General features: G+C 37.3%; 1 protein-coding gene across 4 annotated transcripts in view; it reads left to right on the plus strand.

Annotated features, from left to right (window-relative positions):
* The window catches only part of RAP1GDS1 (Rap1 GTPase-GDP dissociation stimulator 1), a 90,751-nt gene that overhangs the window by 17,703 nt on the left and 59,711 nt on the right, over window positions 1-13,337 (plus strand). The gene's annotated exons all lie outside the window — the stretch shown is intronic.

Genomic DNA, 13,337 nt, shown 5'->3' on the forward strand with positions numbered 1-13,337 from the left:
TTAATCTAGTGAGTGGCATTTTGCAGAATTTTTTTGTCTTTAAAGATACATTTCTTTTTGAAAAGAAAAGAAATTTTGCTTGCCTTTTTTATTGAGCTTCCTGTAAATATGTATCTCTTGGGAGCATTTCACTTGTTTTTGGGATGTTGCCCAAACACACTTGATTGAATGGGGGATTAATAGTTTAATTAAGAGTCCTGAGATTTAAGACATAGGCAGTAGCCCTCTCTTTCGGAGATTTTTCCCCCTGATTTGTGCTGCCAGATTTTCTCTCTCCAAAACCATATTTTCAGTGCATACCTATTGCATCATCTCACTCATTCAAATATTCATCACAGTTTTTTGAAGCAATACTTGAGGACCGTAACAACTGGATTGTGATTTATCCAGCTGTGCCCATGTACCATAATGTGCTGCATCAGAACATCAGTGTCATGTTTACTGCCTTGTCACTCTTGTATGAATTGTACTAAATAAAGCTCTTAAAGGCTGGGCAGAGGTTAATGATCACTTCTAACTGCAGCAGTCATGCAGAATACTAGTGGGTTTTGTGAAAATTTTTGTTTAAAGCAGGGTTATATTGAGCAGTTTATGCACCATTTTAATTTTGCCGTCTGATTCTGCAGTTTTGTGTCAGCCTTACATGAAGACTCAGTTGAATCCTTTTCCTTTAGAGAGGATCTGAGCTGATCCCATCACTGCAGTGTTTTTATTGATGCTCTGTATCCTGTGCATTCCTAGGTGAAAATAAGTACCTGCATTAATAGTCAGTTATTTATCACTAGAGGGATTAACCACAGATGTCTGCTAATCTTAATAATACCAGGTTTAAAGCCATACATTACATATATAAAAGCAAACTAAAAACTCCAGAGTACATTTTGGCCCTAAAAGCTTATAGACGAATGATGCTGACAATGTAGCCTTCAATTTGTGATATGTGGGCACCACAATCTGCCTACAAAGTGCATATTGTTGATTTCAGGCCATTTTAGTAATTTTTACTAAATTGCTAAATTGGACGATTAGTGGCATTTCACCAGCCAAGAAGCAGGGATTTCCAAAACTGACTTAATTTCCTCTGTATCCTTCACTGACATTAGAGAATACTAAAAGCCTTTTTGTCCAAGGCATGAGAAGTCTGTCACACATCTGTTGGCCCTTATGTGGTCAAAGGGAATTTTTTAATTTCAGGCCTTAACAGTTGTGTGTTTAGGTGGAAAGACTAGCATTTTTATTTGCTAGTCTTTCTCTCAGATTTTCTCCTTGGGACAAAAATGCTTTGATGAAAGTAACTTTTGGTAGGATAATAAACAGGCAAACAAGTACTTGCAACCATAAGAGTGTTTGATTGTAAGACATTTGTAAATAAAAGGGTTTAGAGGCACTTATTAGATTTGTAACTAATCTGTTTCTAAGAAGCTTTCACTGAAAACCTAACAATAACACAAATGGCAGGTCACTTCCATTAGGAACTTACTTGTACACACTCATCAAATTTAAACAGTGTATTTTCAGAGTTAAAAGCTTTCATGCATGGTTTGTGATTATCATGCAGCTTGTAATTAAAAGTAGGGACTTTTTGGGTAATTTTGGGGAAAAAAAATTAAAACCAAATTAAACGCAAATTTTGAAGTCCTCTTGAGTATACCATAAATAACCATTAAGACTTTGTATCTAAGGAATATGTACCCTTCGGAACATCATTGTGAAGTCCCCCAGTCTGACAAGATGCAGAGGCTGCAATTCAGCCTTCTGCTGGGATAGAGAACTGGAGGAAAACTGTATGTTTCCATAAAAAGATAGCTGCGGGGATGAGTGTAGTAGATCAGCTGGTTTAGGATATGTATCTTGTCAAGAAGGAAAATGGAACTTGCATGTGTGTTGTTGCATAACAGAATGCCTTATGTCTTTTTAATTAGGAACTGCTAAGCTAATTTAATTGCTACCTTTTTAAATTTGTTTTATTTTATATTTCTATGTTGAATGTAAAAGAATAGATTACAAAATGACCTTTATAATTATATCAGGGTAAATATTTACTTACTTTCCTTGCTGAAATTTCATTGAAGTGTTGTGTGAGCCCCCAGGCTTTTCAATATCTGGTGTCTGTTCTGTGTCGGACGTCAGAGATGTTTCTCACAGAGCTGACCTGCAAAGGGGACTCTTTCAGCACCAGACACTGTGGTAGCAGCTGCCACAGAGAAACTCAAGTTGATAGCTGGACCAGGAGAAAATGCGTTGCTAGAGTGTTCTAATCAACCTTGAATTTAAAATGAGCTGCTTGAAGACCCAACAAACAAGACAGTTTCTTTGCCTGGAAAAGGACTGGGAAATTAAGTTATTAATTTATAAAAATGTAAGATCTCAGACCAAGAATACAAAAGCAGATTCCATAAATTATTTATTTCAATTACATCTTCATTTAAGGAGCCAAGATACCTTTAAAATATAGCACACGGAATATGTGTAGAAAGATCGTTATGTTCTGTTATTGGATCTATAATGGTCTTTCCTTAAATCTTCACAGCTTTTCCTAGGTTAGTCTCTATTTTCCACTGCTCAGATACATTTTATTTTCTCTCTTTGTTTTAGTCAAATGTTACAGCTTTGAATATTGGAGTTGCTAGTTTTAATTAAGTCCAAAGTAAAGAATTAAAAGAGAACGTCAAAGCCAAGATCTTTCTACTAAGATCCTTTCCAAAACTTCATTTGGTTGAATTGCCCACAATTTAATTAAAACAACAGTAAAAATACTCTATGTTTTTACAGGTTTATTCCCTTTATTACCTCACTGTATGTCAGGACCTTAGAGTGTATGCAGAAGTGTAAGACTACTCAGTTATCCATCTATAAATAGTGAGAGAATCAGACCCTTACCTGTATAATGAGTGCTTATCCTACAGAAATTTAAGATACAAATTGATTCCCTTAACTAACAGATTTTATACTTGATTCGGTTAAAAGAAGTGGAGGGATATGAATGAGGAGAAAGCATTACTAAACCACTTCAAGTGACAGAAATAGAATTCTTGTCTGACTGGATTTCTTGAATCCCAGACAACTGATCCTCAAGCTGAGAGCCTGGTGGACCATTCAGTGTTGTTTCACCTGTCCCTTTTGGCTCAGTATCACGCAGAAGTGGATGACCAGCATTACCCCTGCAAGACTTGTAACATATTGAATCCTCCCTGATAATTTGGCTATTATAATGATTGTTGGAGGCAATAGACCAGGCCCAGCAATTTCACTGTTACGTGTTAATGGTTTACACAGCCTCATCCCATGGACTAACAGATTCACACAAAAAATGAAGTCATTGATGGCATCACCTAATACAGCCTCCTGTGCCAAGCTGGCTAACTTTAAAGCTGGATCAGATCACTCAGAAATTTTATGTTTTTTTTTAATGGGGGGTGGGGTATTTTGGCAAACCAATTTTGATTTTCCAGTACAAATTTGAATATAAATTACAGTGTGAAATTATTTTTCTGTATTAAATACATAACTTTTATCATAGTGTCGAGAGAATAAATCTAGAACTGATTTTGGCACTAAAAGATACAAGAATAATATACACTGAGAATAGTCTCCATCTGCTGCTGAAATCTCTCTCATTGCCCAGAGTGGTTCTTGGGATTTCTTTCCCTTTGAAGATTTTTGTCAGTGAACATTTCTTTAACTTGCTGTCTACTGAGACTTCAGCTCCCTTTCCCCTACTCCCATTCTGTTGGCTCTGAGGAGGTTGAGCAGATTCTTACTATGTTTGCAGTTTTAGAAAAACCAGGCACCAAGTTTTCACTTTCACTTTGTATTTGCCTAATAAGGAACTTGGAGCAGCAGTAGACTGAACAATCCTAAATGTTAGAAAAAAACGTGTAACCCAAGCAACACCCCAAAGCAAAACCTCAGCAGTTTACTTTCAAGGTTAGTTTCAAGATTGCATACAAGTAAACTTGTTAGAACCTAGCCATCTGTATAGTATTAGGTGCATATTTGACAAAAAAAAAAAAAAAAGGTAAATAAAAAAGCTGTCAAATGACTCTTGAACATTCAAACAGCTTAAAAGCTCTTTGTGTGGTAATGTTGGCACAGTTCCTAAGTGACCAGATGGAATTTTATTAACAGCCAACAGGACAAGGGCTGAGATTTTGTTTCTTAACTTACTATTTTTGAAATGCTTGTAGAGGATGTGTCAGAAAGCTTGATGTACTTTCATACTGCGCAAAATTACACATACACCTTCCCTTAATGCAAAGATGAAGACTGCTTCAGAGGTTGTCATTCCTGTAAGGTAGATAAGAAGATAGTTATGAGAGGTATGGTAATTTAGGTATCACTACTTTTTAGTGAATTTCAGAAAGGTGTTTTTATATACACAGTTTGTGGTCATATTAAAAGCAGAGCTTAGAAACAAGCTTTCTAATAAATAAACTTAAAGGATGTATTTTATAAAAAAAGAACAAAAAATACCTAAATATTAAAGAGACTTGATTTCTGATATCAGTAACCACTGGTAATAGTGATGTCAGATTTCCATTTGAGGATTCTGGTAAACATTAAGACCACCATGCAAATTTATGTGACTTCTCCTTTTCTGGCATCATCATGGATTTATTTATTATCAGTAAGAAATACCTGCAAACTGAGAATCTCCGTTGTCTCCAGTAAATGACAGGATGACGATTAGCCCTACAGGGAGCAGCTGAGGGACCTGAGGTTGTTCAGTCTGGAGAAAAGAATGGTAAGAGGTGACCAGATCACTCTCTACAACTCCCCAAAAGAAGGTTGTAGCAAGATGGGCATTGGCCCTTTCCCCCAGATAACTGGGACAAGAGGAAATGACCTCAAGTTGTGCTGAAGAGGCTCAGGTCAGATATTAGGAAAAAATTCTTCACTGAAAGCAGGAAAAGGCTCCCCAGAGAAGTGATAAAGTCACCATCCCTGGAAGTGTTCAAGAAATGGGTGGATGTGGCACTTCTCAATATGTTTTAGGGAGCATAGTGGTGTTCAGTCAAAGGGTTTTAGAGCCAATGATCTTGGAGGTCTTCTCCAGCCTTAAAGAGCCCATGATTCTATGACCTTCAAACCAGACAGCCTAAAAGAAAAGAAACACAAAATCTGTAACACTCTGTGGACTCATGGTTCACCCTATTCCTTTCAGGTGCTTCCTTTCCATATTTAAGGTTTTCAGGGGACTCATGATAGCTAGAAAATAGCTGTCTAGTCAGAGATTAGTATTTCATAACATCTGACAGAGCACTGATGTGACATACAATTAGAGCTAGCAGTACCAATTTTGAACCTAGGTATCTTACCCAGACAAAAATTCTCACTGTTGCTGTTGAAAGATGTGCCTGAGGGCTTTATACAGAATGAAATCCTGTATTTGTTCAGTAACTCAAGCTGGTATAAGTATAATTATGACAGATATTGCACCATGTACTTGTACAGTCGATGTGGATTTGCAGAGGGTAGGTGAAAGACCAGAACAAGAGCTTGTTGAAGTCAAAGGGAATTTTACTTAGTTCTGGAACTTTGTATCCATTGCCTGGTTTTTATTTATTTATTTGGTTGATTGGTTCGGTTTTAGGCTCAGTAAGAGGAAAATGTAATTTTAACTTGTTTATCTAAAAAACTAACAGTAGAGTAAGCTGGTCAAATTGATTAGGAATGTATACTTCAAGTCTAAATTGTTGTCCTGCATTACAACATCCTACAGAAGTCCCCTCAGACTAACTTGTAGAATTCCATATGTGTTATTTTGTTGGTTAATAAGCCATATTTTGTATAGAACTTGCAAAATGTACAAGAGGATTGGCAGCCTCATTAAATTATGCCACAAACGAAATCAGTGTTCTAATATAGTAAGGGAAATAATTTAACAAAAAAATTAAAAAGCTCTTTAGGAAAGTGTTTTCCTCTTATTTGTTTGTGTAATGTCTAGGCTGGCATTTGTAATCAGCTAACTTGAGTCACATTAGGATCAAGACTTTTAGAGCAGGTACAGTCAGAAAAAGTTGGACACAGTAGTGTAGGCAAAGATCATCTCAAAGAAAAGATAAAGCTGAAAAAGCTTGATACGCTTAGTTTTAAATGTGCTGTTTCTAGATTGTACTGTTTCAGTAGTTTCATTTTCTTCTGTTTGTTTTCTAGCACCTGTTCTTGCTGTCGTGACTTGACAAAGTGACTCTTGCTTGCTAGATTAAAAGTGCTTCAGGCAGAAATCATCTGGAGGAGCAGAAAAGGAAGAGAAAGAAAACAAAATAACAGAATAAACCACCTAAAATAAATCAAAAAAGAGCCAATATAGAGATGCAAACCCTGCTCGCTGCATGTGCGTGTGCACAGACACATGCAGACATGCAGCTTGTCTCTTCTAGACTGCTCCATATGATTATATGTAGTACAGCATTGTAGGGAACGATAGATTTGATTGGCATTAAGGTTACTTCTTTTTTCCCACAATCCTGTTTCAGTCATTCACTGGCTGTTCAGGAAGAGCTATATTCTGTCCCAACTGTCTGCTTTAGGCTGCTCATTATAATTTGTTTCATGAGTTCTTGCATGAGCAAGAAACAGGTTTGGACTACTGTCTGAAGTAACAGTAGTCATTTAAGGTACTATTTTGGTCCTATTGTTTTTCTCCCACTAAATTTTTTTCATTCTGTGCATAGGGTGGGAAGCAATCTGGAATCATCTGGTGGAGACCTTCCCCTGCCTTTTATGTTGCAGTACTTTGAAGCTATGTCATAAACTAAGGAGGGGTGGGTATGTAGAGAGAAGCATTTACAGTTGGATGTTCCCACAAAGAGCAGGATTCCCTTTTGCCCCATGTGATTCCTGACGCTCTCTTGATACCTGCCCATGATGTGTTGTGTTCTGCTTTATAGAAGTGCTGGGTGTCATCTGTACCTGCATCTGAAGACTCCTGCAGAATCCAGAGTGTGCAGGAATTCTGGAACCTGAAAGTCTCATATTGAAAACCCCACTTCCCACACAGATACTTTTAACCCTAAATTTCCAGTCCTCCCATTGCTTCCCTCGTACTTTATAAATACCTTCTGAAAGCAAGCACATTCCTATCTTTGAAGCATGATGACATAATGTAATGATAGTAACTTTGTAATTGCCAGTGAGAAAGGAAATGATCCTTCATCTTTTAGTAGTACCTGGTAAATAAAAGGAGAACCACTTGCCAAGAAGGAGGATATGAAAAGACATTCAGCTGTTCTTTGACAGAACATTTGTCCTGAAAGAGAGAGGTGTCCCTTGGATAAAACAGTATTCTTCATGTGTACATCTTGGCATGCACTGTATTGCATGGTAAATATTTTACATGGTGAAATATATGTGGGTTGGTTTAATTTTGGAGCTTTCTGTGTTTAAAACTATTTTGATAATATGACTCAGTGGAGATCAGGCACGTGGAGAAAAAAAAAAGCTATATGAAAATAAAATATGCAAATACAAATGCAGTTTTGTCAATTAAATTGTAATTCTTTACAAATTGGTAGCCATCTTGATAGTTTTTTCAACTACTGCTAGTAATAAAGTATCAGAAAGGATCTTTCCATAAAGTGAGAACCAAATTATTTAGAATAATTTCTTTTTCTATCATTAGCTGATTTTTAAATAAAATTTATCCACTATAGCCTCCCTTTATCAAGCAGTTTTCTATTAAATGAAAAAAAATCTATTTCATTCTTCTTCTAGGACTAGTTTTAAGCAAAACCTTTTAAGGCTTTTTGTATAGCAGTAGAGTTATGTTGATTTCACTGAATTTTGATCAGTTTCTTTAGACTTTAAGATAATTCCAGATATGCAGTGTTTAATTATGGATAAAGATACCTAAATCTATACCATATTTTCCTAGGAAAGAGAACAAAAGTTTTCCAAGGTTCTGCAAAATCTTTTGAAATGTCATTCTTATAGCCTTTGCAAGTCATGATTTAAGTAATAGATGATCATTAACATGCACAACCCAATTACAGATCCATGTACCTTGGCATAGTGTAAATGTTTTTATGTTAGAATCTATTGTTTATCTGTGGCTACAGTAAAAATAATACATGAAATTATTTTCAAAGATTTCAAATGTCCTCCAAGGGGCAGAGGGGAAGCAAACAGAAAATTTGCATTGGCAAGAAATTCCAAGTGTACTGACTGCTGGTTGGTGCCACTTGTTTTAGGTTTCTCTCCTAATTTTGAATACAGATTGACTAAGTAGCTGGTTAGTGTGTATAAGCTGACCTGATAATTACAAAACCTAATTAGGTAGCTTAGTGCTCAGGTGGCAGTGAGTCATGGCGTGTCAGTATTTTCAGGTGATAAAAATGAAGCCCCATGTCAGAAGAAGAGATGCAGAAGCAAGAGGATAAATGAAGGAGTAACAAGTCTCCAAGACCAGATGGCATATATCTAAGATTCGAAAGTGTTTAAGAATGAAGCAGCTGAACTGCTGTCAAAAATAGACACTCTCATTAAAATTAGTTACTATGCTAGAAAAGTAGAGCAAATGTACCTAAGTAAAAAGCAGGTTGCAGAAGAAGCCCTGCAGTTAATGATCCATCATTATATCCCTGGAACTAGAAAATTTGTTGGGAAAAAAGCATTAACCCACCTCAATGAGCATGGTAGGACAGAAACAAACAGGGCTTCTGTTTCTAAAAAAAAGTTCTTTCCTGATTAATATCTTGGTCTTGTATGTCTGTACAGGAGCTCTGGCATTACTAATAAAAAACTAATTCTTCACTGCTGCCCTCTGACAGCATATAAGTACCTCCTGATTAGATTCTAGGTTTAAAAATTTTGTGGATGGGCTAGGAGCAAAGAGTTTTCTCTAATGATGGGTTTGGGTGATTTGGCAGAAAATATTGTACGCTTGGGAGTGCTTGAGGGCAGCTGCTACAAAGAAAGAAGGGGGTAGAGTATTTTTTGGCAATGGACTGAATGTGAGAAAAAGATTCTTCTGTCCTCAATAAACTCTGTATTTGAAGTGTTTTTTATGCCAATGTGAACATTTGAATGGGACTAGGTATCTTCTGAAAAGTTACTGCGAGGATGTGTCTCAGTTTATATAGGTTCAAAAAGGACCCATGCTGTACATTTCTGCCAGCTTATTCCATGTCCTGGGAGCTAATAGGCTCCCATGATTTTGCACCAGTCTTCCATTCTCTTTGGGGAAGTGGCATCTGGGGTCATCAAAGACCGAAGTTGTGCTACAGATCTCACCAGCTGCTGGGATTTCTGCTGCAAGAAGTCATTCAGGCCAAATATATAAATCTCACCCAAATGGATTATGTGTCCGATCTCTGTGTCAGGTTCTCAAATAATATCACATCAGAATACACTTTTCATCAAAAACTGTGGTGAGCCTGGGTGGGATTTCCCTTATGGGTTAGTTTGGACTGAAAGTCTAGTAAGTTCAAGTCTGTACAAGAAAATGAAGTCATTTCTGCAGTCTAGCCCATGTGCATTTATGTTCTTACATTTTAAGAGATTTATGCTGTTATAACACAAGGAGACCCATAAAGTGGCACCATTCCTTCTGCTCAATTTTGATGTCTCATTGTTTCCTGAGAGGCAGTGAAACAGACTCAAAAGGCTCTGATGTTAATACAGGCACCATCCCTGTAATAGCAGAACTGCTGGAACTTGGTTTTTTTTTATCTGATCAGCATGTTTCAGTATGTCCCATTTCAATATCTATTAATTTTGAATGCCTTATCTGTTAAGTTGCATGTATAATGCAATAGTCTGTTTAATAACAACACGTCTATATCTATGAAATGTCAATCAAAAGATACAGTCAATATTAATGATATATTCAAAATCCTTATTTTATAGAGAAAATATCTATACTGGATAAAATGTCATAAGATATATGGAAAATAAAACAGTCCAGAGAAAAACTGACCATCTAAGTACTCGGCTAAGACATTCTACATACTTTATTGACATCAGTGTTGGAATAGGGTTTTTCATGTGATTTGGGTGAAGATGCTGTGGACTCAGCAAAATTGGCAAGTTGGTTCTTACCCTCAGAAGCTGCATTATCAGAAAGACTATTGGGTACCTTTTCAAACTTTTTGCAGTCTAACCAGCCCTCCTGTGGCCCTGACCCTGAACAAAGTTGATGAACGATCAAATTTTTACTAGATGAAAGAACAGTTCTTTTGTATAAAACAAGTCAGTGACTGCAAATAGGAGTGAGTCACAGAAAAGCTCTTAGAAAAAAGAGTACAGTGAAGTGAAATGGAATATTAAAACATTCACTAATGTTAGTTTCTTACTAATTTTCTCTGTAAAAATGCCTGCACAAGAGATAGCAAAAGGTTGCAAGAGACATTAGTAATACAGTGCTACCAAAAAGCAATGTGGGTAATCAAAGAATTTAAACCACTTCCTTTTTTATGACTGTTTGTGCAGGGGTAGCTATTGGGGAAAACAAAATGTAACCGTAGGTGGAATGGGCCAGACAGGTCTGACAGCTCTTGGCAGACTCCACTTGCTAACTTATCAGTTTGTAACATTAGGATATACAGGATTAAGGTGTGTGGGATTCAGAGCTTCCTGTCCAGATAAGATAACTTACTTTCTGAAAGCAATACAGTAAGCCAGATATGAGAGACTCCCTGTGATTAGGGTCATTAACAAAATAGTTGATACTTGTATTGAATTTCAGACTTCATGCCACACATATTCATAACTTGATACCACATTACTGACCAACTGTACCACAGGGAACATTACTAGCCAATGTTTACCTCAGCCATCCTAATCTTGCGGCCTTAGATCTTCCTAATGTGAGCTTCACACGACTTGCATGTTGACACAATGTACCAACTCATGTTTCTGATACTCAGCCAAAAAGATTCCTTATATTGCTTTTATTTCATGGGGTTTTATTGCTGACAATCTGATCAGCCTGTGCAGCAACGATCTATTGGCAAACAGCTTCTATAGAAGGAGAGGAGGAGACACAAAAGTAAGCAGGAGATGATCACAAGAAAACATCAGGTGTTTTGTACTTGGAAAAGAAGCATTTGCAGCTTCTTCCCTAAACAGTGGGTTTGGGGCAATGGTGAACAGCAGGAGTCGGAAAGCCTTGTGTGATTATATGGTGAGAGCCCTCTGGAACACTACAGCACTTCTCTGAATATCCCTGTCAGTGTCATCTCAGACTGTAAGGGTTTGTTCTTTTCAGGACAACAAAAGAAAAAAAAATATAACAAAACCTCTGAATCTGTTGAAGATCTGTTTCCACATGTCCAAGATTCTTGGATTTCAAAAGTAACTGTCTCTTTCGAAGTATCAGCTCAGTTTAGAAAGGAGATGGACAGAAAGAACCAAAGTAAACAAGTTCATTCTTTCTTGAAGGATGGTTTCTTCCCTTTGTGCTCTTGGCCTTGTGGCATTGAGTCAAGAGATCTGTTGTTTCTACAGTATTCTTATTATATTTTCTTCTTTAGTACAGAGTGATGAAGTGTCAAGCTGCAAGAAGTTTAGAGTTGTAGGCTTATTAGGAGATCAAGGATTATTGCAATTTATTTAGAAGTACACTTTATGCGTATGGTTTCTAAATTAATCTCTCCTGTTATTTTATTTTAAAAATACTCACAGCACCCAGGTATACCTAGTGGAAGGCAATTTGGCACACAGTGCAACATTGTTTCTTAAGATATTTTAAAAGTAGTGTGGTCACAAGTACCATTGTCACAAGTGCCCCTCGATACTTGAAGTTTGTCTAAAGTTGCAGTTAAATGTCCGTGTATGTCAGTGGGATGTGCACATGCTTGGTACCATGAAAAATTGAGTTCTCTGTCCTAGGGAATGAAATATTTAGATTGTCACATTTGACTGCAAAAATGTGTAATTTTGCATATCATCTGTAATTGTGTAGTATTAAAATAGTAGACTTTCCCCAGAAAAACTTTACATGGCACTGTGCAGAAAGGAGTGGTAGGAAAATAGACTGGGGAGACTTCTAACTATTGCAGGTTCTGATGTGGAATGGAGTGAAAGAAACAACAAGTATTTTATATAAAGCTCTCATCTCTGCACAGAAAAATGAAATAATAAGTGGGATCTTGTGATTTATTGAGCACAAGTGAAGTAGAACAGGCTGTAAGAGAGAAATAAAATCTGGGTGTGATCTCTTGACAGTAGGCTGCAAAATCTGGTGTGACAGTGAATTTCTTATCTTTGAATTTTCTTCTTCCCCAGATTATAGGAACCCTTGCTTTCCATATATATAGTAGATTGAGTCTTCTTATTGTAAATGTTGCTTAGCTTCAAATTTAAGTGTGTGAATATACAAGGAGACGAGATGCATGTAAGGAAGGAAGAGAATTAGTGCTATGTTAGCAGAAAACTGAAGAGAAGAATTTGAAAAGGAGGCAGGTGAAGAAGGTGTGAGAGGAGGTGGGGTGCACAATGTAAAATTGTAGTACTGGGGCTGGTCATTGACAAGTTGTGTCTTTTGACAAATTCTAGTGGTACATTCTGAATATATTTAAGCAATGAAACTTTGCAGTGCATGTTCAACTTTACTGTTGGCTGAAGGTGATTCAAGAAAAGTGCTGTGGTAAGCCTGCTGGAGAGTAATGTGAGTATGAGGGGAAATCAAATTTAGGGTTTTTTTCCCAGCTAACGTGTTCCAGAAGGTGGCAGTTCAGTGTAGTGAGGAGGTGAGAGGGAGGAAGGTTTTTAAAATCTGGAGGAGCCACAACCAAGTGTGGTTGCATTGAGTACTGACACTCCTGGCTGTAGTGTTGCTAAGAACGTGTTTATTACTGAATAGACAAAATAACTGCCTGATCATAGACACATGTAAGCAATTTCATATATAAATACTGAGCACTTTAGAAAGTTAAGTATCTCACCTTTTTCTGTATGGAATAATGAACTACAAAAGCATATGCTAATAAAAATTGGAGGTGGAACAAAAGCCACAGCTTTGGCTGAGAAGCAAAGCAGCTCCAGGAGTGAGATTCCACCCTTTTCATGGAATGCCTGCTGTGTCTTCACTCTTTTCCTTTGCACCATCCCATACATAGGCAAGTGAAGAGGAGGCAGAGCACAGCAGGTGCCAGCTCACCTGTCAAGGAGGCTTCCTACGCTGGTGGGAAGCTCTAAGCAGCACTGGCAGCTAGTCAGGCTCAGAAGATACCAGTGATGCACTGAAAAGAAACTGCACCTATGGCTGTGTCGGGCTTGGGTTAAGGCTCTTGATCAGCCACTGGGAACAAGAGACAGTGAGACACTATTTAACATTATTTGTTTTGAGTAACACTTTCTGCTTGCTGTCAGAGTTGGCATGGAAACTGAATCAG

The sequence above is a fragment of the Pyrgilauda ruficollis genome, unplaced genomic scaffold, assembly GCF_017590135.1.
Source record: "Pyrgilauda ruficollis isolate IOZ18807 unplaced genomic scaffold, ASM1759013v1 scaffold65, whole genome shotgun sequence".
Taxonomy (NCBI): domain Eukaryota; kingdom Metazoa; phylum Chordata; class Aves; order Passeriformes; family Passeridae; genus Pyrgilauda; species Pyrgilauda ruficollis.